This window comes from Lynx rufus, unplaced genomic scaffold (genome assembly GCF_022079265.1).
Source record: "Lynx rufus isolate CCGP_SWC_20201006 ecotype Redwood Valley unplaced genomic scaffold, mLynRuf1.p SCAF_11, whole genome shotgun sequence".
Classification (NCBI taxonomy): Eukaryota; Metazoa; Chordata; class Mammalia; order Carnivora; family Felidae; genus Lynx; species Lynx rufus.
In genome coordinates, this window is record NW_025814825.1 from 45290453 (window position 1) to 45317590 (window position 27138).

Genomic DNA, 27138 nt, shown 5'->3' on the forward strand with positions numbered 1-27138 from the left:
TTTTCACCATAGGATTGGCAGAGGCCACCTGGGCCAGCTGCGGGTATAGTAAGAGGTTTCTGTTAGCATTTACCTTCCTTTTGTGGATAGGATGCTTCACTGGTATTGGTGGCTTCTAATCTGGACCTCTTTTGTAGACTTAGATTCCTCATCATGTGACCCATGTATTTGCATAACCAGCTCTGGTCAGGGAGTCACTTGGACCTTACTATACTATACCCACTTCTCATGCCAGAGAAAGATCCTGGGGACCTGCATACACATTAAGACCACTTATTCTATCTTCCAGATAGTGTATTGACTGGTTTCAACCCACAGTATTCGCTGAGCAAGAAGTCCAGAGCCACCCTCCAGGCAAGGGCAAAATGAACCAAAGGATACAACTCACTAACCTAAAACAACCAGTGTCAATACTTTTTGATGTGTGCTTAATCATAGTTGATGCCCAATCAACCTTTGCCAATGCATGTGGCAATGCATGTGGAGGACTATCTCGGGAATGGGAATACAGGCTAAATGATAAGTACATGTGTGAACTGTTCTCAACTGGGGCCCGTTTTGGGTGTGCCTGGACTGCCCAGTCTTAATGTTCCTCCTGGAACTACATATCATGGGCCAGGGAGAAGACAAAACAGCACTCCTTCAAAAGGGGATGACTACACCAAATTGTCAGCTGGGGACCCCTAACCCAGTTAACTTTACTGGTCTTAACCTGGGAGACCCCAGATGGAGAGGTAGCTGGCAGATCAGGATATGTATCCATGGACAGGGCACAGACCCAGGAACTGTATTGTAGTTTAAGAGAGTTACTGTCACACATAAGGCCATGACCCACCAGGTCTTTCATTCCTTTTATGCAGAAATGGAGAAGGATCTTCCTCCTGTCTCTGTCACAATGAAAAATCTGTTTCTGGCCCTAGCAGAGACTATAGCCCAGACTCTAAAGATCTCTTCTTGTTATTTATTTGGGGGAACAATGGCATTGGAGGCTAACAAATTAGATCCCTGTGAACCTTATAATGGGACAGAATGCCCATTGGGGTTTGGCTCCTCAAAACCTCAATTATTAGGAAAAACTGTCTTGCCTTGTGGGGAAGGAAGTTCACTGTCTCTGTTGGAAGCTTAACATGCCTAGGTCAAAGATTTATAACCCAGCTGCCCAGGAAGCCCAATGGTGGGGGACCCCAGATCACCTTGAGCTAGATCCCCACCCCTTCTCTAACTTCCCTCATCTCCGAGAGGCCTGGGATAATGTTGACACAGCCATCAAATGGCAGGCCCTAGGTGGACTATACTGGATATGTGGAAGGACAGCCTATACAGAACTTCCTTCAGCAGGTCAGGGTCATGTGTGCTGGTAACTATTCATTGATCTTTCTTCCTGCTTCCACTTGCCAGAGGGAAACATTTGGGAGTCCAAGTGTATGGGGACAGGAAGTCTCAAAGGAAATGATGTGCCCTGCAAACTGGCAATTGGAAAGATGCTGAATGGCCTCATGAGTGTATAATTCAATATTATGGCCCTGCCACCTGAGCAGAGGATGGGTCCTGGGTCTACCACACTCCCATTTACATGCTAAACTGCACAATCAGGCTGCAAGAAGTTGTAGAAATTATAACCAATAAAACTGCCAGAGTTCTTAACTTACTAGCCAAGCAGGAAACCAAAATGCTCAGTGCTGTCTACCAAAACCACTTGGTCTTGGATTACTTGCTTGCTTCTGAGGGAAGAATTTGTGGAAAGCTTAACCTGATCAACTGCTGCCCACAGATAGATGATGAAGGAAAAGTCATAGAGGTGATCACAGATCAAATGAGAAAGGTTGCTTATGTCCCAGTCCAGACCTGGAAAGGTTAGGACCCCAGGGAGCTATGTGGAAGATGGTTTTCAACTCTTGGGGGATTCAAAACCCTCACAAGTATTATCCTCTTGATTTGGGGATCTTGATTAATCCTAGCTTTTCTAGGTCCTCTGGTTATACAGTCTATCTCCACCATCGTTGAGATAATGATCAAAAGGAAAACAGTTATGCATGTGATTATGTTATGGAAATATAAACCTCTGAACCAAGATGATACTCTTTGACCCCAAATAGGGGGTCTGAACATTAAAGCAGAGAATGTGGTAGAGCCCCTCCCTAAGGAATGTGGTGAAACCTGAAGACAAGGGAAGGCGACCTGGCTATGTGTGCATGCAAGACATTCCTCATGACTCTGTAACATAGACCACCCATTCAGACCGTATGTTAACATACATGGGAGACAAAGGAGCAAAAATTGTACAAAAGGCTACATATACCTTGATGTGCTTGGGGATCAGGTTTTTTGGGTACAAACCCCACTGAGCCCATGCTGGCGTGAGGAATAAAGTTGCCTCCTGGACAAAAAGGCCTCGGTGTCTTGTTTCTCTGTGCATGAATCCTGCGACACCAGCACATTCCTTATCACCATGGAACATGGAATACCTTCTAGGCTCTCATCCTGAATCATTCAGCTGGTATATCTTCCAGCCTTAAATATATATCTATTAGAGTATGCTCATTCTCTAAAGTCTTTTGATTCTTTCTTCCAGCGCCGTCTTTTATTCTTGCCAGTTATGGAATTTTTACATCACTTTTAGAAGATTCGTTTGGAGTCATCCTAACTTGTTGGAAACGTCTCTTGAAATCCTTAACAGGTATTAAATCCCGTATCACAGGAAAGTGCTCACGCATCAGTAAACTCCATTATCCAGTTCTAGGTTCTGCTCTTATAAGTCTAGCTTCTTCAGAATCCTGTCCCATATGTTTTCTTCTGGCTCCAAATGCCACATGTTGGCTGTATCCTATAGCTCCTTCAGTACATAATCCTTTATCCCTTAGAAGATCCAGCAGTTCTGTGGCCAGGTTATGTAGTGATTTGACTCTAGCTTTTTTTCTGATGGCAAGCTGGAAAGGGAGGTGGAGGTAAATCCTGTGAGGCAGGGACTCTGAATTTTCTTCAGGGAAGGAGAAAACTCTGGCCTTGAACTGGGAGGAATGAGCCACTTCTTCCAGTGAAGAATGTGGAAAGGCAATCTGTGGTTCCAAGGTTTTTGTATGCATAGACCCAGATCCAGTCTCAGAATCCAATTCTTTCAAACTAAGTCTCCAACCTTTGCATAGCAGATTAGCTAAGGCTGACAAGTCAACCTTCTCTGGAATTCTGCTCTTAAAATTAAATCCTGGAAGGGAACCTGGGTGGCTCAATCAGTTGGGTGTCTGATTTTGGCTCAGGTCATGATCTCACGGTTCATGAGTTCAAGCCCCGCATCGGGCTCTGTGTTGACATCTCAGAGCCTGGAGACTGCTTCTGATTCTGTGTCTCCCTCTCTTTCTGCCCCTCCCCAGACTCATGCTCTGTCTCTCTGCATCTCTCAAGAATGAATAAACGTTAAAAAAATAATAATAATAAATCCTGGAAGGAAGCCTCAGTTTTCCTGCGTCAGGCTCAAGTCTCTTGATATGCTGCCAGTGAGTCCCTTTAGCTTTCATACTTCCCTTTCAGTTGGTGATTAATCATTCTCAATCTTCTATTGTCTTTCTGCAATACACCCTGGGTACTAAGCAAAATCCATCAGATTACATAGGCATTATAATTAGTATTTACCAGATCTTATATTGCTGCTACCAGTACTCCCTTCCACCAGTTTCTGGTCCAGGATCATAACCTTGAAAGTTTTCACAAGTACATCATTATAGCTTATTAGAGTTGATTATTACACCACCAAACCCTAGGACTTTTTATTGCCAGTGAGATGGCTAATTCAGCTCTAAAGCCCATTGAAGAGGTTTCCCCCAGCTCCTTGGGCAAGTTCTGGTACCAATTGTCTTAGGTTGATTTCTCAAAAATAGACTTTCAGAAGGAGATTTGAGTGCAAGAATCCCCTGGGAATGATACCTATGGGATGCAAAAGCACTAGGATTGGGCAGAAGGAAGATTTGGGCTATGATGCACTTGCAACAAAGACCTCAGCCAATTTCACTGGGAGCTCCGGATCTGGGACAAATCTTCACACATTCACCTCTGGTGACAGAGATGTCTGGTGGCAGACTTTTATAGGCCCTCACTACAAGGCATTGGCTGTAGGCTACCTCCAAGGAAGGGACATGACTTTGGGTTTGGTGATTTCTCTGCTGAGGACAGAAAAACTCAGAGAAAAACTCAGCTGTGAGCAGCCAGTCACCAATGCTCCCAACAGCTCAGGGAAAGGATATCTTATATCTCATAAATTTAAGAAGATACTAAGATTTTAGGTTACTAAAAGGATTAGATAATTTAATTCATATAAAGTGCTCACTAGTGTATAGGAAGCATTCAAGAAAATGTTATATCCCAACAAAATATGCTAGTGCTTTAGTAATAATACTAACTGTGACATACATGAGTTCAAACTGTATAGACTTAAATAGAGATGTGGTACTCCACATTGTATTAAGTAATCCTCATTACATTGTTTTAAATAATTCACCTTGTTACCTTAACAGTCCCTAAATAAATAGAAGTGACATTAATGAGGACCAACTCCAGAAGTTTCCTTTAAGAAAGTTTTTGCTACCATCTTGCCATATTATTTGGCAGGCATTAACAGAAGAGTATAGACTTACTTGGCCTAGAACTGCCATTCTATAGGACATTTCCAAGTCATAGTTTATAGATAAGGGTGCTTGTTCTGGATTCTAGGAGTAGTGAGAAAATTGAGGGAAAATGGAATAACTGACTCAAGCAAGAGATCAGTGTAAAGAGTTTGGGGCAACTGGGATGGATATTGAGGAGCAGTGGAAAAAATATTTATTGGCTATTATATAATAAAGGGAAGTAAAGCATTGGTATTTCAGGAATCAGGCTTGTTTGTGAATCCTGTGTCAGATTCTTAGATCTAAAGGTTATCTTAATTTGTGCAAGTTTAGAAAGTAACTGCTTCTCATGAATTGTTAAAGGAGCATAATAATCCTGCCTAGCTCATAGGTTTGTTGTAAGAATTAAATAAGACAAAGTATTTAAAGTGCTTGGCAAAATGCTCATCGGTACATGGTGAGTATAAATATTTACTGGTTATTAGAATTATTATTAAGCATCTATAAGAGTAAGACCATCGATTCAAGCAATGGTGTTGATAATGATAATAAGTAATAGAGCATATAATTGAGAACTGCCTAACCTAATATTTGTCCTCAAGGAAATTACCTCATATATATTAGGGTGCTTGAAACAGTCTCTGGACTTACCTTGATGAAAGTTCACAGTCAAGCTCTGTACTTAGACCTTGGGAGAAAGAAAATGGTACATATTTCAGATATAGAAAAATGTTTTAATGGTTTGCCTTTTAACTAATCCTTTCTAGCTCCTATGTTCCCTCTCTTGTTTGTCTCTTCCTTTAGCAAAGTGTTAAAGCCCTTTTCTTTTAATGACGGGCAGTAAAAGGGCACTGTGTTTCTGCAGGACCCAGCTAAAATCTGTTGACATTCAGCGAAAACTGGATAATCCATTCATTATTTATAGACCTGTTCACATAATGCAAGACGTTTCTTTTCCTTTTTTTTTAAACAAGCCACACAATAAAAATGTTTAATTAATGGCATGTGCAAGTCTTAAGCAAAGATTTACTTGTTTTGTGGATTTAGCAGATTCTTTCAGCCGCTTCCTCCCAGATGCTGACAAGCCTGTTTGTTTATATTCATTAGCTCTTTTAAAACCCAGCCAAGTATTAGGATTATTTTTGAAGAAGCTCAGGTAGTCTCTGAAGTAGGGGATATAGGTCTTCAAAATCTCACCTCCCACGTATAGACCCTTTATGAAACATCTGCTGGTCTTCAAAGGAGGTGTTAGATGAACTTGTCCCAGCTTGCTGGAATATAGGGAAAAAAAAAAAATTCTGCATTAGATAGAAACTTTTATCACCTACCCACTTATAGACACATCAAAAATGTGTTTTTAAAAAATCTTCCACTGGAGTGCCTGGCTGGCTTAGTGGTTATGTGTCTGACTCTTCTTGGTTTCGGCTCAGGTCTTGATCTCACAGTTTGTGAGTTTCAGCCCTGCACTAGGCTCTGGGCTGACAGTGTTGAGTCTGCTTGGGATTCTCTGTCTCCCTCCCTCTCTGCCCCTCCCCCACTCTGTCTCTCTCTCTCTCTCTCTCTCTCTCTCTCTCTCTCTCTCTCTTAGTGGGATTGCACTGAATGTGTAGACTGCTTTGGGCAGTGTTGACATTTTAGCGTATTTGTTCTTCCAATCCAAGAACATGGAATATTTTTCCGTTTCTTTGTGTCTTCTTCCATTTCTTTCCCATGTTTTCTATAGGTTTAAGGATACAGATATTTTACATCTTTGGTTAGGTTTATTCCTAGGTATTTTATCGTTCTTGGTGTAATTGTAAACAGGATTAATTTCTTGTATTCTCTTTCTGTTTCTTCACTGTTGCTGTATAGAAGTGCAACCTATTACTGTACAGTGATTTTTGTATCCTGAAACTTTGCTGAATTCATGTATCAGTTCTAGCAGCTTTTTGGTGGAGTCTTTTGGGTTTTCCACGTCATCTGCAGAAACTGAAAGTGAGACTTCGTTTTTGCCATTTTGGATGTCTTTTATTTCATTTTGTTGTCTGACTGCTGAGGCTAGGACTTCCAACACTATGTTAAACAACAGTGATGAGAGTGGACATCTCTACCATGTTCTTGATGTCAGGGGTAAAGCTCTCAGTTTTTCCCCATTGAGGATTATATTAGCTGTGGGCTTTTTTCATGTATGTTTTTTATGATGTTAAAGTATGTTCCCTTCTATACTGACTTTCTTGAGGGTTTTTATTTAGAAAGGATGCTTTATTTTGTCAGATCCTTCTTCTGCATCTATTGACAGGATCATATGGTTCTTATCCTTCCTTCTATTAATGTGATATATCACATTGATTGATTTGCAAATATTGACCCAGCCCTGCAGCCCAGGAATGAATCCCACTTGATCATGGTGAATAATTCTTCTAATGTACTGTTGAATTTGATTTGCTAGTATCTTGTTGAGAATTTTTACGTCCATGTTCATCATGGATATTGGCCTGTAATTCTCCTTTTTAGTGGGGTTTCTGTTTGGTTTGGGAACCAAGGTAATGCTGGCTTCATAGAATAAGTCCAGAAGCTTTCCTTCCATTTCTATTTTTTTTGGAACAGCTTGAGAAGGATAGGTAATAAACCTGCTTTAAATGTCTGGTATAATTCCCTGGGGAAGCCATCTGGCCCAGGATTCTTATTTGTTGGGGAGACTTTTAAAAACTCATTCCATTTCTTCACTGGTTCTGGGTCTGTTTAAATTTTCTATTTCTTCCCAGTTGAGTTTTGGTAGTATGTGGGTGTCTAGGAATTTGTCCATTTCTTCCAGGTTGTCCGTTTGTTGATATAAAATTCTTCATAATATTTTTAATAATTGTTTCTATTTCTGTGGTGTTGGTTGTGATCTCTCCTCTTTCATTCATAATTTTACCTATTTGAGTTCTCTCCTTTCTTTCTGAGAAGTCTGGCTAGGGATTCATCAATTTTGCTTATTTTTTTCAAAAAAAAAACAGCTCTTAGATTCATCTGTTCTACTGTTTTTATTGTTGTTTTTGTTTTTGTTATATTTTTTGTTTTGTATTCTAGATTGTTTATTTCTGCTCTAATCTTTATTATTTCTCTTCTTCTGCTGGCTTTGGGGTTTTCTTTGCTGTTTTGCTTCTAGTTCCTTCAGGTGTGTGGTTAGGTTTTATGTTTTGTTTCTCTTGTTTCTTGAGATAGGCCTGGATTGCAACATATTTTCCTCTTAGGACTACCTTTGCTGCATCCCAAAGAGTTTGGACTGTTGTCTTTTCATTTTCGTTTGTTACCATACATTTTTAAATTTCTTCTCTAGTTAAAGAATGGGCCTGGTTGACCCATTCATTCTTTAGTAGTATTTCCAAACTTTTTCCTGTGGTTGATTTCAAGTTTCATAGTGTTGTGGTCTGAAAATATGCATAGTATGATCTCAGTTCTTGTATATTTATTGAGGGCTGTTTTTTAACCCAGTATGTGATCTATTCTTGAGAATGTTCTATGTGCACTTGAGAAAAATGTATATTCTGCTGCTTTTGGGTGAAAAGTTCTGAATATATCTGTCAAGTCCATCTGGTTCAGTGTATCACTCAAGACCATTCTTTCTTTATTGATTTTCTGTCTAGCTGATCTGTCCATTGTTGTAAGTGGAATATTAAAGTCCCCTGCAATTACCATATTCTTATCAATAAGATTGTTTATATTTGATATTAATTGATTTATATATTTTGGTTCCTCAAGTTGGGGGCATAAACATTTACAATTATTAACTCTTCTTGATGGATAGACCCTATAATTATGATATAATGCCCTTCTTCTTCTTATAATGCTGGATAAAGGGTTCTTGGCTGCATATTTTTCCTATTCAGCACATTGAATATTTCCTGCCACTCCCTTCTCACCTGCCAAGTTTCAGTGGACAGGTATGCTACCACACTTATGTGTCTACCATTGTAGGTTAATGCTCATTTGTCCCTAGCTGTTTTCAGAATTCTCTTTATCTTTGTATTTTGCCAGTTTCACTATGATATGTCATAGTGAAGACCTATTGTTTTTGAATCTGAAAGTTTTCTTTGCCTCCTGGATTTGGATGTCTGCTTCCTTCCCCAGATTAGGGAAGTTCTCAGCTGTAATTTGTACAAGTATACCTTCTGCCCCTTTCTCTATCTCTTCTTCTTATGGAACTCCTATGATATGAATATTATTATCTTTCATTGAATCACTTAGTTTTCTAATTCTTTCCTTGTGGTCTAGTATTTTTTATGTTTTTCTTGGCTTCATCATTTTCCATAATTTTATCTTCTATTTCACTTAATCTGCCCTCTGCTTCTTCCATCCTTGCTGTCACTGCATCTAGCTTATTTTGCACCTCATTTACAACATTTCTTAATTCGTTGTGACTATTTCTTAGTTCCTTGATCTCTGCAGCAATAGATTCTCTGCTGTCTTCTATGCTTTTTTCAAGCCCAACTATTAATCTTATGACTATTGTACTAAATTCTGTTTTAAATTTTTTAATATGTATTTATTTTTAAGAGAGGGACAGACAGAGACAGAGCATGAACAGGGGAGGGGAACACGGAGAGGGAGACACAGAATCTGAAGCAGGCTCCAAGCTCTGAGCTTTCACACAGAGCTCGATGCGGGGCTTGAACCCACAAACCACGAGATCATGACCTGAGCCAAAGTCAGACACTAAACTGACTGAGCCACCCAGGCACCCCTATTATTCTAAATTCAGATCAGATACATTGTTTATATCTGTTTTGAGCAGTTCTTTAGCTGTAATTCCTTCCCGGAATTTCTTTTGAGGATAATTCTTTTGTTTCATCATTTTGGATAGCTTTCTGTCCTTTATGTGCTTTAGTAGCTTGTTATGTGTCCTGAAGCTGCAAGCAGTACTATATTAAAAAGGGGTTATACATTCTCTATGGCCTGGACTTTTAGGAGATGCTTTTGCAGTGTGTTGCATGAGCTCTGTTGTTGTGATGCTGGTTGTTTTATCTCCCTACTCATGGTGGTGGTTTGGACCTTCCACCAGGTGTGCTTTGATTTGTTTGTCGAAATAACCCTGAAAAAAATTTAAAAAGGGGGTGGTGGTGGAAGAAGCCTTATCCCATACAAAGAAGTTACAAGGGATGGGGGAAAAAAAAGAAAAAAGAAAAAAATTGACCAGGCAGAGAATCAGAGTAACTATATGGGTTATGCCAGAGGGACAGAGGAAAATAAAGAAGGAGATACAGAAGAGGTGTAAAAAGAATAGATTAAAAATGTCTGTTTAAAAAACCAACAACCAGGGGCGCCTGGGTGGCGCAGTCGGTTAAGCGTCCGACTTCAGCCAGGTCACGATCTCGCGGTCCGTGAGTTCGAGCCCCGCGTCAGGCTCTGGGCTGATGGCTCAGAGCCTGGAGCCTGCTTCCGATTCTGTGTCTCCCTCTCTCTCTGACCCTCCGCCATTCATGCTCTGTCTCTCTCTGTCCCCAAAATAAATAAACATTAAAAAAAAAATTAAAAAAAAAAATAAAAAACCAACAACCAGAGAGAGAGAGAGAGGAATTGACCAAGAAACAAATCAGAAAATGCAAAACTGTTGGACCGATATCTGATGGTACCTTGAAACCAGTGGCTGCACTGGTCTGGAGGAGAGGCCATCTGGTTTGGTCAGTGTCAATCTTGCTCTGGTAGATACACAATTATCAAGCATGGAGGGGCTTGGTTTGTTGTAGGCTGGTGTTGCCTCTACTGTGGGGATGCTGTCCTCTTTCTTGAAGCCCTGAGCTACAGAGCCCAACGTTTTCTCACCCTCCCCTCCAGGCGCATGTACAGGGTGACAGACCCTAGTCCAGAGATGACCCACAACTCTAGATCATGTTAAAAACTGGTTCTTTCTCCTTTTTTTCCATTCCCCGGTCTGTGTTTTTTCTCTTGTCCAAATACAATCCTATACTTCCACAGCCTCAGCCTCTCTTTTTCTTCCTTTGGTCTCTCCACAGAAGGCGATCCCTCCTATCCATGCCTATGCCACCTGTTTCATCTTTCCCAATTCATATTCACGCACCTATGGCCTGCCAAGTTGTCCACATGGCCCCTGGAGATGTTTCTGTCATTTGTAGTCCACATTCCTGGAATTCCAAGTCTTCTGGCCTCAACATTGCTGTGTTTGAGAGACAAGGGAAATTTGAGTCCCCCTACTTCTCTACCATGTTGACTTTTCTCCGTACCATTAGAGAAGTGTTTTGAAATCCTTGAACAGAAAATACTCTTAAATAAGCGCATGAAATACTGGCACAATTACAATGATTTCTGGATGCCATTCTGCTGCAAATATGCCATTAGATCACCAGATTATTATAAAAGGATATAACTCAGGAACAGCCAGATGAAAGAGATGTACAGAGCGAGACAGGGAGAAAGGACCGGGAGTATCCATGCCCTCTCCATGGTGCACTCCCAATAATTAACTTTAAATATTTCAGTTCACATATCAACATTTTATGTTTACCAATTATTCCCATTGTCTCAAAAATTACAGGCCTACACATTTGTAGGTGGGCAATCTAAAGCCAGTTGGTTATTGGGATAAGATTCCCAACAGTTTTGTACTGTAGAGGGAAGTATGATGACAGTATCAGAAAGACAGGGTCTCAGAGATCATCATGTCTTTATAGGTGGGGCTTCAAATAAGAAATGAAAGATCCTGTCATAGCTCACTTTTGGATCTTTCTTATTGAATTTATGTTGCTGTGTTCTCATAACTCCTTTTTTGTACATTGATATTCTTTGAAACCTCTACCTTCCTAACTCAACATTTTAGCAACCAAGTTAACTTCCCTGCTTAAGTTCCTAGAGTACCTGAAAGCCACAACAGTTCATTTTTATTAACATCTTCCTCTTCCATATAATATCAGCTAGAAGGGGGGAAGAAAATGAAAACTGGAATTTTCTTTTATTAAGATTCATATATGTAATCATGCTAGTTAACAAATAAAAATGGTATAGTGTCAAAATAGAAAAAAGATTAATAACAATTTTAAGTACATTAGTTTATGGTTTTAGAAAAAGGGGGAAAATGTATACCTACATATTGGACACAGTAATGAAAAATAACAGGACAGTTTCTGGTTTTACACCTTACCTTCTATAAATTAGTAAATAGTCTCGTCCAAATTGATCCATTTCACACATTCTTATTCAGCAGACAATATAGCCAGACTTGTCAATCTCAACCAGTCTTTACTGATAGCTGAAGAACACATTTTTTTTTAATTTTAGTTTCAAAAGTGTCTTTCACATGAAGCAATAGACAAATAATTAAGAAAAATCTTGGGCGTATTGGATGTCTCAGTCCATTAAGCATCTGACTCTTGATTTCATCTAAGATTATGATCTCACAATTCCTGAGTTTGAGCCCTGTGTCAGGCTCTGAGACAACAATGTAGAGCCTGCGTGGGCTTCTCTCTCGCTTTCTCTCTCTGCTCCTACAACTCTCTCTTTCTCTATCAATAAATATATGACAATTAAAAAAAATCGTAAACTCCAGGGTAAGTTTGCCAGGGTCATAAAATTCCATTTCATAATAAATACCAGAAAGTATCATGATTGCCATTTCTTTTTCTTTCAAATTTATTTTAAGCTTTTTAATTATTTTTTTAGTAGAGAAATTTTGAACACATACAGAAAATTTCCAAGTGGTCAAATACAAAGACATAAAGTAACTCAAGTTCTATATCTTGGTCTTTATAATCACTGCACTATTATTATTTTGAATGTGCTTTTTTAAATGCTGAACTAAACAGTGCCATAGAGCTCAGAGATGTACTGTGCCTGCAGCAGTCTTAAATTATCCTGAACATTAAAAAATACAGAAAAAATGTGTGTAGGTTAGTGTGATTACCTTCCATGTAGAACACAATGTTTATTAAAGAATAAGTAATAAATACAAACTAATTTGGATGTTATACCTATATTTTAAATAGAGTGATAACTGGAACAATTGTTTAAAACTTAGACTAACAAAATATATATATTTTTTCCTACGAAGAAGTATTTTATCACTGACATTGTTTAGAATTACTAGTTCACAGTGATTATAGAAGGTAGACTGAGAGATTCTACTACACGCCTATGAGAATGGCCAAAACTCAGAACAGTGACCCACCAAATCTGATGGGAGAATGGGCCACAGGAATTCACTTTCATTGCTGTAGGAATGCAAAATGGGATGCTTTGGAAAACAGCTTGGCAGTTTCTTATAAAACTAAACATACTCTAGGGGTGCCTGGATGGCTCAGTCAGTTGAGTGGCCGACTTCGTCTCAGGTCATGAGCTCGAGGTTCATGAGTTCGAGACCCACGTCAGGCTCTGTGCTGACAGCTCATATCCTGGGACCTGCTTCAGATTCTGTGTCTCCCTCCTTCTCTGCCCCTCCACTGCTCATACTCTGTCTCTCCCGGTGTCTCTCCAAAATAAATAAATGTTAAAAAATTTAAAAACAAAAAACAAAAAACTAAACATATTCTAACCATACCATCCAGCAATCATGCTCCTTAATACTTATTCAAAGGAGTTGAAAACTCATGTCCATACAAAAACTTGCACAGATATTTTTATAGGAGCTTTATTCATAATTTCCCAAATTTGGAAGCAACCAAGATGTCCTTCAGTGGTGAATAGGTAAATAAACAATAGAATATTAGTCAGTAAAAAAAATAAATAGTTATTAAGTCATGAACAGACAGAGTGGAACTTTAAATTCATATTGCTAAGTGAAGAGCCAATCTGAAAAGACTACATACTGTATGATTCAAATTATATGGCATGCTGGAAAACATAAAACTACAGAGATAGTATGAAAGTTTAGTGGTTGTCAGGGATGTGGTGAGGGTTGAATAGACATATCACAGAGGGTTTTTAGGGCAGTGAAAAGTTCCATGTGATAACCATAATGATGGGTAGATCTTTATATATTTTTCCAAACCCATGGAATACAACACCCAGAGTGAACTGTAATAGGAACTATGGGATTTGGATGATTATGATGTGTCAATGTAGGTTTATTAGTTGTAACAAATGCACCACTCTGGTGGGGGATGCTGATAATAGGGAAGGCTGTGTATTTGGGGGGTAGGAGGTATATGGAAAATCTCTATACCTTCCCCTCAGCTGAGGTGTGGAACTAAAACCTCTCTAAAAAATAAACCCTTAATTAAAAAAAAAGTAGGCTAACATTATTTGGTAATATTATTGTTTTTAAATTATCAAAAGACAATATCCTCCACCCCCATTTTTGTCTGCACTGGGATGGACCTCCGCTACCACTTGCCCTTATACCCAGCTACTGCCCTGCTTCTTTCTGGAGTTTCATTGCTCACCATCTCAGAACAATTTCCTGCAAGCTTAATGATTCTGTATCACAAATACAGCAGAGCTAATACAATCTATTCTAAACCATTCTCTTCATTTTCTGATAAATTTGTCAAACCAAGTAACCATGGAAGAGGACTGTGGGCAATTTTATTTTTTTTTTAAAGAATGAAAAAAAAATATGCCTGAAAGCAGTAGAAAGTAGATGAGACTCAACAATAAATCAGAGAGACTGAACTGCCCCAGCTAATTCAGTCAGAAAGGAGTAAACAACTGCAGAGTCTTGATTCAGACTATTACCTTTAATGCATTAGGAAAAAGAGACAGAAGAGAGAAAATGACTAAGTAATACATGTGAATTTCACACTTCACACTTTGTCACTTAGCATAGCGTCTGCCTTGCTCCTATCATCCTGCACTGATACAACATCTGAACAATAGAGAGAGGCAGGAATAATGGGCTCCTTTTGGGAGAAATTAATTCAATGAGACATAGATAAGCGCACTCTTCTAAAAGAGAGACTCAAAAGCAAATGTGTAGAAAACAACTTGAGCTAGAAGGGGCAGCAGAAAGGCAAACATTGGGTGGGAAAAAGAATTTGAGTCCTTGAACCGTGAATTCACTGCTTGCATCCATTTACTCCTTTCAACAAAATATATTAATAATTTATTAATGTCAAGTATTGTTCCAGGTGATGAAAAATACAAGCGTAAACTAATCTCTATGATCTGTGCTCTGACCCACTGATGAATTCAAATTGTCACATTTACACAAAATACCAAATCTCCATATTCTGTACCTCTAGATGTCTGATTCGGAAGCAGTCCAGTTTTCCCAAGGAACCTCCTCCTCTATTTTTCTGTCTAGATATCTCTGGGATGGAATGGCCATGGAGGATTGTCTGCCGTTACAAAGTCTGTTTTCCTGGAGGATTAGGCAAAGTTCAGATCATAAATGCTTTTCACGCCATGCAAAGGAGTCTGGAATACTTAGGCAAAGGGGAACCACTGAAAGATTTTTAACACACAGCAGTAACACAGAGATCTATGTTTTTTAAGAATTTAACATTGGTGTAGTAGGTTGAACGGTGACACAGCACCCCATTCCAAAGAAAAAATAAATATATGTCCACATCAAATCCCTAGGATCTGTGAATGTGATCTTATTTGGAAAAAAGACTCTTTGCAGATGTAATTAAGTTGAGGATCTTGAGAGGAGTTTTTTCTGTATTATCTGGGTAGGTACTAAATCTAATGACAAAAGTCATTATAAGAGACAGAGGAGAACAGACACATACAAGAGAAGTCAATGTGAAGGCATATCAGAGAGATATGGCTACAAGCCAAGGGGGTCAGCAACCTGAAAAATCTGTAAGAGGTAAAGAAGGGATTCTCTCCTAGTGTCCCAGATGGAATGTAAGATTGCCAACACCTTGACTTCTGACCTCCAGAACTGTCAGCGAGTAAATTCATCTTGTCTTAAACCACCAGTTTGTGGTAATTTGTTATGGCAGCCACAGGAAACCAATGCAACTGATGGCAACATTAAGGCTATGTTTTATATAGGAGTATGGTCAAGGACAGTCTGTAATGGAAGACGCTATTACTACAGAGCATACTTAAAAGAATATAAGCCAAAAGTTTAACTTTGGATGATGGAACTCTATATAACTTTTATTTTCCTCTTTATTTTTATTTATGTTTTCTCATTTTTATAGAACTATATGCACAAATTACTATAGCTAAATACAGAAAAAAATAAGCCAATTGAGATAATAAGGACTTGAACCAAGGCAGAGAAGGCAGCACTGAGAAGAGGAAATGTTCTCTATCTATCTCTCTAGCTATCTGTCTGTTTGTCTATCTAGTACTTTTTGAGGGCTCACTAGGTGTGATTTTAGGCTTTGTACAGACAACAGTGGACAGTACAAAGAAAAACATAGATCTCTGCCTTATGGATCTTACATTCAAGTCGAGAAACCCCTAGAGAGTTTTTAGCAGAGGCATAGGTGACTTGGTTTTAAAAGGATCACTCTGGATGCTGTGTATAGTGACTGTTAAGAATAAAATGAAAGTAGGGAGAACAGGTTGGTGGCTGAATTCTTATTATAGTCAGTGGCTTGTGCTAGGACATGACCTAGGAGGCCAGGGTTTCTTCCTGTTACTGGCTTGAATAGAGTCTAAGGGAATAATGAAATCTCCTTAATACTTTCAAGGCATGTGGTTACAGTGAGGTTGCAAGCATGAGGGTTGAGGAGGGTTCTTCGTCCGTGTCCCAGCTTTTCACTGGTGCATATGGAAGCTTGGAGGCTAGGGTGTTAAGAGTCAGTCTTTTGAGGACTTTGGACTCTCTCTTGAATCCTATTCATGGAGTAGCCCTGTTGCTCAAAATGAAGTGATCTAGTGCAGCTAAAACAGGAAGGAAGACCTCACTGATGTGTAGCATCTCTGCATCTGGTCCTACTCCTCCACTCCATTTCTGAGGACTATGACCAAGGCACGTGACTTGCAGAAACTATTCCCATTGGGCCACATCTCTTTTCACACGATAATATGTTGTAATGAATTAAGTGGTTAGAAATGACTTAATGTGTTTTTCTTAGGCTGGGGACTATCCCCAACTGCTTCCTAACAAAATAAACACAGGAAAATCACTTGCGATATTTATGTGGTTGATTATCAGGCTATACTAGGGAAACAACTTGAATTACTGGAATTGACCAGCCAGCTGACAGTACTGTTCACTGAGTTAGCCAATGAAAAAAAATCACCTGCCCTCTTTCCTCAAAAATAATGATATAATTGAGAAGTCCACTGGTTCCACACAAACTTTTCCCCACACAAAGCTTTGTCATTACCCGAGCTCCACACCAAAAAAGCTTTGCCATGGGCTAAAGCTTAGTCCAATTCCTTGAATGGTGCAAGGAAATTAAAACCCTACGTAGAATGTTAAAAAGTGAGACTGAGGTGTTTAATTTTTAATTGAGAACTAGAAACAAAATAAACTAATCAAATAGGTAATGCAAATGTCTCAAGCAGCAGGGAAAGAAGTTTTGGGCTTAGACTCAGTTGCGGGTCATTTGGGAAGCCCACACAAGAAGGGTAGATGAGGTAAATATTACAATACTTTCAGTTTCTACAAACCACCACCATACTTTATGCAGAAGCGTATTTTATTATGCAAATATTCCCACCCCAACTTGCTTTATAATGATTTCAAATGCCATCAACCTTTTGAAGTCTTTTTAAAATCCCAGCTCCCTTGAGCACACTATTACAAGGTGTGCTGGTGGGATTACATGCACCTTCTATCACTGTCTCTTCAGGACTTCAGATCATCCCAAATTTTAAGAGGACTCCAGTTATCCCCTAACATCTATATTTAGGATATATATTTTAGTCATTGTGAAAAGCAATTAAATTGAATTAAAGCTTTGTTTCTGAGAGAAGAAAGTCTTAGAGCTTGCTTTACAAAGAAAGAAATAGAAGCCATGTCCTGGATAGAAGGATAAAAGCAATCAAGAGATTCTGCATCCACAGGAAGGAAGAATATTTTGACAAAACTCATTAAGAGCATAAATACAGCCTAGGTCAAGGGATTAGATTAGGGTCCAACAGGCTACAGTCTGAAGAGATTGGCTAAGGGATTAGAGTACCTGTGTGACTCAAAGCTCAGGGTCATGGAAATTAATTTAAAGGGGGAGGGTATAGAATCTTCTATTTCTTTCTTATTTTTAGAGAGAATGAGTGTGAGCAAACAGGAGAGAGGGGCAGAAAGAGAGAGAGGGAGGGAGGGAGGAGAGAGGGAGGGAGAGACACAGAGACAGAGACAGAGACAGAGACAGAGAGAAAGAGGGAATCTTGCAGGCTCCACACTCAAGAGCTCAACACAGGGCATGATCTCATGACCCTGAGATCATGTCCTGAGCCAAAATCAAGAGTCAGATGCTTAACAGACTGAGCCACCAGGCACCCCACAATCTTCTATTTTTGAATCTTGGACTTAGCTGGCTCTTCTACTAATTATGGAATCGGTGTGGAAAATGCATCCTTAATTTAATTGACACCAACAGATATGGATCTGGTCTCATTGAGCCTGGTATTCAATTAGGATGATTCTCTTAATGCAGGGTGTTTGTAAGAGGAAAGCATGATAACACCTTCTCCACATTCCTCAAATAATACCTCTTGCTGTGTGTTGTACCTCCCTCTGTGTTAATGGCTTTCTACTACACTTTGTAATTTGACAGATATTATAGTCTCTTATTAGACGGTAGAAACTTACACATTCTACTTATGTTTGTATCCAACAAAGCATCTGATACACTGTTTTGCACATAGTAGGGACTCAGGTTGTATCTGTAATATTGAAAGAGAAAAGGGAAACAAGGATGAGGAAATAAAACCATGCTTCCACAAAAACTATACAATGAATGTATCTCTAAATTATTTGAGTGATGCAGATAAGTTTAACAGTAAAGCTTTGTTTAGAAACACCTGCTTTCTATTTGTCCTTTAACCCTTAGCTCAGAAAGCTCTCTTTAATATGTACTCCATTTTTATTTCTATTTAGGATAGTTTGATAATCAAGCTATGATTATATATGCCCAACATCAGTTCCTCTCTGGCAGATGTGTGATTCATTCCAATCATCTTAACTCTTTATGCAGATGTTCCTACATTATTCCATTTTCTTAATTACATAGTCTCAAAGGGCTACACCTGTGAGGGGATTCAATCCACAAATCTATGGAGTTTAAAGAGAACTACCTTTCCCTGAGGTCTTCTCCCCGAATGTTAGGAAATGTAACTGATTATTTTAACAAGCAGAATTTCTTCCCCCTCAAGTCATGACCTGGTTATATCAGATAAATTCAAAGCTTCTGGGCAAGCACCTTAAGGCCATATCTTTTTTTCCTCTCACAAGTTTTTGGCTGCTTGCCTTCACACTGCAAGCTGGCAGACTTCATCCTTTAAAAGCTTAATTACCTGAAAACCCACTGGGCACTTAGAATACCTATAGTTCTCAGCCCTAGAGCTTGAGGACGGATGGAATAAAAATCTAATGCACTTGACCTTCTCACCTCCTGCTCATCGTCCATGCTCCTATTACACCCACTCAAATCCTCACTGAGGCCAGAAGTACTAAGGACTTAGAGACAGATGTTTCTAGAAAAGCTACTGTGCCTCTCAAAGACAATTATGCCCCCTAGGTCACTGGTCGTCAAAAATATCATCCCCATACCTACACTAGCAACCTCAGGAGCATCAGGGTGTGGGGAAATAGGTTCTACTTACATAAATGGAGTAGAAAAAAGGTTAGGGTGGAAAGGTGTCACCATGGGGCGAAAGCACCCCAGGTTAGCTAGTGAGATATTATAATGGGATCACGAGTAGCTTGTTATATCACCTGCAGGCCATTACTTTCCATCTGGAGCCAGTGTACCTTGATCACAAACTCCACCTGCCCCCCAGTCCCTTTGCTTTCACACAAGTTAATGATTGCTCTCTGATTGTTTTCTCCATGTTCACGTGTGTCATATCTTGTTTTCTTCACGTTCACCACGTGGGTAATATTTGTGAGCTCAGTAAATACGGAGAGGAAACCCCTTTGTGGGACTCTTATCTCCTCCCGGATATTAGCCTCTCGTACTCAATTGTGTGGCAGCTCTCTTGCTCGACCAGAAAGAACTCCAGACTCCTAGTCTGTAACGCCAGGGAATTTGTTGAAATGAACTTCTCGGGTCTTAGTCTAGACCTCCTTAATCAGAAACTCTGGGGGTGGAATCCAGCACCCTGTGTTTTAACAAGCCCTTCCGGTGATTCTGATACTTTTTTCAGTTTGAGAACCCCTGCACTGGGTAATTGAACCAATGGCATTTGGCTATAACTGTGGAGTTACTATTTGTAACACCATGGGGCTCTCAACTAACCTCAGTCTCAGGAATTGCAGAAGTTGGTGAGCTCATTTCAAAGCAAAGACTCTCAACTTGGAAAGTGCTTGGATAGCTGGCTGGGTGCATTTGGAAATAAAGGAACATGGTTCTCTCATGTGGCCCCAGGAAGGAAGAAATTCAGAAATTCAGAAGATTCAGAATGTGAGTTTTTAAAACTTGGGGCTGGCAAAGATGGGACGGAGCATCACAATTACTCTATACTTTTAGACTTGACTATCTACACTATTATTTTCTTCCTTTCATTTTATCACATAGGTTTTGCTTTTCAGTGTGCCTCTCATTGAGGATGATGCAAAACAAGGATTTTTGAAGTCCTGTGTGTAAGGTGCAAATAAAAAATACATCTCTCCAAAAGCAAGTCCCAATAGATGCAAAAAAAAAAAAAAAGTATTTGACAAAATACAGCACCTTTTCTTGAAAAAAAACTATCAAGAACTCAGGGATAGAAGGAAGCTACCTCAAAATCATAAAGGCCATATACAAAAGACCCAGAGCTAATATCCTTAATGGGGAAAAACAGCTTTCTCCTAAGGTCAGCAACACAACAGTGATGTCTACTCTAACCACTGTATTTCAGCATAGTGCTGGAAGTCCTAACCTCGGTAATCAGACAACAAAAAGAAATAAAAGGCATTCATAGTGGCAAGGAAGAAGTCAAGCTTTCATTCTTGGCAGAAGAGTGAAAGAGAATTTCTTTGCTCGATGTATATATATCTCAATCTCCATCTCTCTCTCTCTCTGTGTGTGTATACACACACACACACACACACACACACACACACACACACACACGGTGTTGTGGGGGGTGTAATTTGACCTAAAAATACATACTTTCATCTCTGAGATTTTCTTAATGGATAAATTAAACACCTAATATAATGCTAATTTCAATGGGTTATTAGGATGATCTAAAAACACAAACTGTTCCACTATGAAAGTATTGTGCCAATGTAAAGAACCGGAGGGAACCTGCTGATTTCTTAACATTTTCCTCTGTGATCTATTACAGGCCATGTCCCCCATCAGTGTCCACTCTCTGCTTGCTCAACCCCAACCCCCACCCACTTTTGTCTCTCAGGTTGAACTAGTTTTAAGGAGAGGAGACACAACTGCCAGCAGCTGAAAGAGAGGTGTGGGGTTTGGGACTATTTTATCACAAGCCCATACCCAGCAAAGTTTTTAATTTTTAGTGTTTATTGAGGTGTAACTGTCATAACATGATAGTAGTTTTAGGTGTACCACACAAGGATTCACTCACTGTTTGTATACATTATGGAATGATCACCTTAACAAAGCAACCGGACATCCCTTATTCTACTTAGTTATTTTTTCTTCCTTGTGATAAGAACTTTTAAGATCTATTCTGTTAGTAATTTAAATGTACAACACAGTACTATTAACTGTAGTTATCATGCTATACGTTACTTCCTCACAACTTACTTTAGAACTGCAAATTTGTACCTTTTGAGCACTTTCCCCCATTTCTTTCACACCCCCACTCCCTGCTTCTGGCAACTATCAATCTGTTGTCTGTATCTGGGTTTGCATTTGAAGATTTTACATAGGAGATCATAAGGTATTTTTCTCTGCATATAGCCTGGTGCTCTCAAGATCCATCCCTCTTCTGGCAAATGCAAGATCTCTTTATGAATATATGTGTTGATATATAAATCATTCTTTATCCATCCATCGTTGGACACTTAGGTTGTTTCCATACTTGGCTATTGTAATAATGCTGCAGTGTCCATGGGTGTATGTATTTTTTCCAATTAGTGTTTTCACTTTATTTTAGATAAATATCCAGAAAGAGAAATTTCTCCATCATATGATAGTTCTATTTTTAATTTTTAGAGGAACCTCCATACTGTTTTCCATAATGGCTGCCCAATTTCCATTCCCATTAGCAATGCACTAGAATTTTCTTTTCTCCACATTATCACCAACACATTTCTTTTGTTGACAGCCTTTCTAACAAGTGTAAGGTGGTATCCAGTGGTTTGATTTGCATTTCCCTGATCATTAGTGATGTTTAGCACTTTTTCATGTACCTGTTGATATCTCTTCTTTAGAAAAAAAAGTCTATTCAGATGATCTGTCCATTTTTTAACCAGCCTGTTTTTTATTACTGTTGAGCTGTAGGAGTTTTGGTATCTCTTGAGTGTCAGCCCCTTATCAGATACATGATTTGCAAATATTTTCAACCATTTGGTGGGTTGCCTTTTCATTGTGTTGGTCTTCTTTGATGTGCAGAAGCTTTTTAGTTTGACTGAGACCCACATGTTTCATTGTGCTTTTGTTGGTTTTGCTTGTGGTGAAAAATCCAAAAAAAATGTCGCCAAGATCATTGTTGAGGAGGTTACTGCCTATATTTTCTGGGAGTTTTACAGTTGGAGGGTTTATGTTTGATCAGCTGATGAATTTGTGTATCCTGTTTGCTCAGAAGCCATGCTAATCTTCTCTGTATTGTTCTAATCTTAGTACATGTGCTGCCCAAGTGAGGACAGCCAAGTTTCTTTTACCATTTCAGTGTATGTATGTACTTATTTATCTATGCCTATTGGGGGCAGTGGGGATTACAGATACAAATTAATGTACTGAATGTGTTGCTAAACAAGAAATATTCTACCTTGTTGGAATAAATAGGTATCAGCTTGTAAAACTTTCTAATCCTAGAAGTGTTGAGTTAAGGTCACAGCATAAGCTATGGGCTTCTTGGGATTTATCCAAATGTACATTTGCCCCCAAAGAGAGCTTTAGATTGACGTCATCCTCTGCTAGTCAAACTTAACATTTAAACTGTGATCATAGCTAACTCTCTTTAACCTCAGAGCTAGAATGGAGACTTACTTTTCTAAAGACCATGTTTCCCCCAAACACATACTTGTATGCTTGTCTACAGAACAATGTGTGGGATATCCTTTCTGAGAACAGTGTGGGGGGATAGGCTAAACATCCAAGCACTGTCTGTGGGGTGGGCCTCTGGACCTGGCATTTAAAGGGTCCAAGCCCCCAGTTTGGGGCCAAGCCAAAAGAAACCACCTCCTAAATCCATCATGGAGACTGTAGTGACCATGAGGTACTGGCTCCATCATCCCCAGGTATTACTCCAGCTGTTTTCCATTCACAATGTGGTTCTGAGTAGACCGAGGAACACATGGGATGAGGCTGTGCTCAGAATCAATTACATATTCAAATTGCCTGTATTTAAAAACCCCTAAAAACAGTAATGGTTTATTCAGCTGGTGACTTTATGGCATGCTTCTCCTCACAGTCTAAGGTTTTCTCTTTAACTGGTAAGTCAGAGACAATTTTCCTTGCAGGTCTGGCTGGCTGCTAGAAGGGGGAGGGGCTCCAGGATGGGAAAATGAAGAACATGGATCTTGGTGGAAGCTTCACTCCCTTTGTGGCAGATGGTCTACAAATCTCCAGTCCTTTGGAGTACATAAAACAGGGCTCTGAGGAACAAGTAGGCGTTAATTTAGGATCTAGGAAGAAAAGGGTGAGTTTTCACATGGTGAAGCTTGCCTCAAATCCACCAGCTAAAACACTATCTCAAAGAGAAATGCAGGTTATGACTTGTATGTCCATAGAAAGGAAAAGACATAAGAAAGCAATGTAGCACAACCCTGATTTAGCTCTGCCACTTAGCTCTTTCCAAATGGCATTTTTTCCTACTTTCCATGATTTAGAAACTTAAAGGTGCACTTTAATGTCCTTGAATAGACTTTCAACCTTCATCTGGAGGTGGTTGACCTCTGCAGAGCAGGGCTGTTCTTCTGAGTCACTGCCATCTGCTGACAGAAAGGGCTTGTCAGAGCTGCAGCGGTTTTGATACCAAAATACTCCAGTCTCTTGATCCTGTTTGTGAAATCCTTAATTTAGGGAAATGTTGAGGCATTTGTCCAATGCAATTTCACTTTAGAGAATTATTGTTGATCATTTTTATTTTTTCAAGTGCAGCTAAAGCTGTATGTTTAAGAATAGGACTATTTGTTCCTTAAGTAGCACCTGTTTTACTGGTAATGGAGACCTAAGTTGGCAACTTAATTTTCCTTATCTTTAAAAGGGGATAAATCCTGGCTCTTGGCTCCCAAGTTTGGTAGGATTTGATTAAATGGTACATAAACAACACTTAGCACAGCACCCGGTTCTTAATCACTCACTGTTACCTTACCATATTTTTGTTATTCATTAATTTCACCAAGTCCACATTCTATAGGATTTGTACTTAAGACAATACCCAGCATTTATATACCTGATCACGGATCAGATAAAAAGACTATACCTATTTGCTCCCCATTACTCCTCAGGGTTACAGAGAGGGATCGGTGACCCAATTTCACTACATTTGACTTATTTGGAATTCTGGTGTCTGCCTTTTTATTTCTCCTTTAACAGCTGCTTGCATTAGCCTTTTGGGAATTGAGCAAAAGAGTTTTTCATTTTTAGGAAGCCACATGTTCTCTATCTTTAAATCAAAGGTGAAATGCAACGTGCCATGGCAGTAATCCAAAGTTTGGAGGCCACATGGACTTTCTGGTTTAAACTCATTTTCTATGAAGTCAAAACTCATCCTTCTCTTTGGAAATCACCGAAAGCGATGAGCTGAGACAGCAGTGAACAGACATGAGAAGAAGGCCCCTGGTGGCCAAAATGAGGCTTCTCCCTCTCAGTTTCTTAATGGCATGCGAAAGGCATTAATCCACACTTTCATTTCCTATTAGCCAAATAGAAATGTCTTGAGATAATGTGAATACCTTATGGCATAAGTGACTTTCTAAAGTATCTTATTAGAACTCTTTATCTGTATAAATTAGGCAGCACTGGGGCTTGACAGCCAGGAATACACTTCTTAAAACTGACGATTGGGAGTAGCTCACAAAGAAGTTAGCCCAATACCACTGGGGAAACTTCCAGGGGACATGGCAGCTCTAGTCTTTTCTCAAGTACAGTGACTTTCTGTCATCTCACAGTGAAGTGAAGTAGGTCACTTCATTGTGTGGCAGCTCTACCCAGAGATGAAGTAAGGTTTCCCAAACGCCTCTCAAAAACCATTAGGACAGATCATGCTGCCACAAGTGAAGGTTGGGCTATTCCTTCAGAAAGCAGAGGAATACCATCACTGAAGGGTGTTCAATGTGCTTTTAAGAATGACGCCCGAGGTTTCAAAAGCACCCTTTTTCAAAACGATGTTCATATGCTATTTATTCTGATTGGCTGGTTTTTAATGTAGAGGAAATGAAGTAGATCAGTGTTGGAGGAAAAAAGCAACCCCCCGAAAAATCCCCTACCCCTCAAAACAAAATAATTCTTCTGAAGCATCTGTCCCTTCAGAAAGGATGGTTATGTTTTGTTTGAATAAAAGTCTGAGGATGTACAAGGCAGAGCAGGGGACTTTATATTACCTAACTGCAATTTCTACCTCCTTCCACTCCACTTGCCCTGCTCAACCTCCCAGGGGCTGTATCACATTAATCCGTACAATAAGCCTCTTACTATGTGGCTCAGATTTACTTGAAATGAAGAGTCATTTTCTTCATGTTCCTGGGGAGACTCTGGTAGAAGTCCACAGTGGCCAACACTGACATTGTTTTCCTTTCTTTATTTTTACTTTTCCCCTTATAGGACTACCTCCCAGTATTGTATCTGCTGATATGACAGACACTTGCTTTGAAAATGGGTTCATTCATTCCATGAAGATTCCCTGACCTCTACTATACAGATCAACATATTTCCATCAAAAAGGTAAACTTGCTATATTCAGAGTTTTCTTATATATTCCTTTTGTTTCTGTTGGCTTTTGTGTGGTCATCCAAGTTTTATGATGGAAGCTTTTTTTCTAAAATGCAAGTACATTTGATTTTTTAAAAAATGTTGACCATTTATCTTGCTATATAAATCAATTTTTCTACTCTTCTTCTCATCAATAGAATTGCTTTCAATTCCTCTAACATATGTCAATTAAATGGTTAAATCAGTGTGGCCACAGGTAAAGGCACATAAAATGTGTCCTGCTGGGACAGAAAAGATGAACACGGTTAATGGGTAAATGATAGGCCAATGCTGAGGTCAATATTTACCCCCCTGTACAATAAATCTTGATAACTGGATAGCTACCAAAACAAGATGTCAATAATCAGTATAGTATGCTACATCTTTCCAGAATAATTTCATTAGAAAGGTATGGAAATTCAGGGAATAAAGATGGCAAAAGTTTTGCAGTCTTTTTGTCCTAAAAGGCAATTATTTCTATATTAAGGTAAAGATGTTGAAAATCATTGGTTTTCAAAGTTTAATATGAATTAGAAGCATTTAGGGACTTTTAGATAAAAACAGATTCCTAGATTCCACCCATATTCTGATCAAGTAGGAGTGGTCTTGTGTCCACCTAGTGTTTTAAAACACTATGAGAATCTGATTGAGACAAGCTGGGGAATATTCTTTGAGAAAAACTGATGTAAATTCTACTTTGTGCCTGGGAGGTAAGTAATTATCAACCCATTAACTAACCAACACTTATTTAGAGACACCTAGGTCTAAAGCAATATGTGTATATAGTCATCTGAAGTACTTTTTCTCTGTTGCTGCTCTGTTCTGCCTAGTTAGATGGTAACTTTTGGTTCTTACATAGGAGATTGGATAAGGTTAAAAACAAGGCTTATTATAATTTATCAATGACAATTGCTAAAGAATCTCTTGAAAAAGCAACTGCTGATACTTGGAGACAAACCTCTCTCCTAAGTAAAAATGAAAAAAAAAATCATTACATTACCATTTCATAATCAAGTAGTAAACTATTGGCCAATTTTGGGGGGAAATAGGTAAAAAATAATAAACTGAAATCAGTAAACATATAATTTTGTGGTGGGGAAACAGCGGTAAAATACTTTTCCAATTCCAAACTTGCTAATGCATTGTTTATTATAGACTGTACAACTGTACAATTTTACTATAATTGTGTACATTATGCAGTAGGAACAATAATGCAAATTTAAAACATAAAATAACTAGATTTTCAATATTCCCAGATAACAATAAAATCTAAGTGTTATATTCTCAGCTGTCCTATTAACCCTATTTCTCTAGCCTGGCTTTGTATATTTTGACTGTCTTTGATGTAAATGAAAGTACTTTATGTAGTGCATAATTAAAAAAGAATTTTTTTCTTTTTTTTAAATTTTAATGTTTTTTAATTTATTTTTTAAGACAGAGATAGAGCATGAATGGGTATGGGGCAGAGA

At 39.0% G+C, this 27138-nt stretch overlaps 1 non-coding gene across 1 annotated transcript; it reads right to left on the reverse strand.

Annotated features, from left to right (window-relative positions):
- Positions 1–22292: 22292 nt before the first annotated feature.
- LOC124507354 (U6 spliceosomal RNA) lies at positions 22293–22399 on the reverse strand. Its single transcript, XR_006961007.1, has one exon. It is a non-coding gene; the product is annotated as a U6 spliceosomal RNA (small nuclear RNA).
- Positions 22400–27138: the final 4739 nt, after the last annotated feature.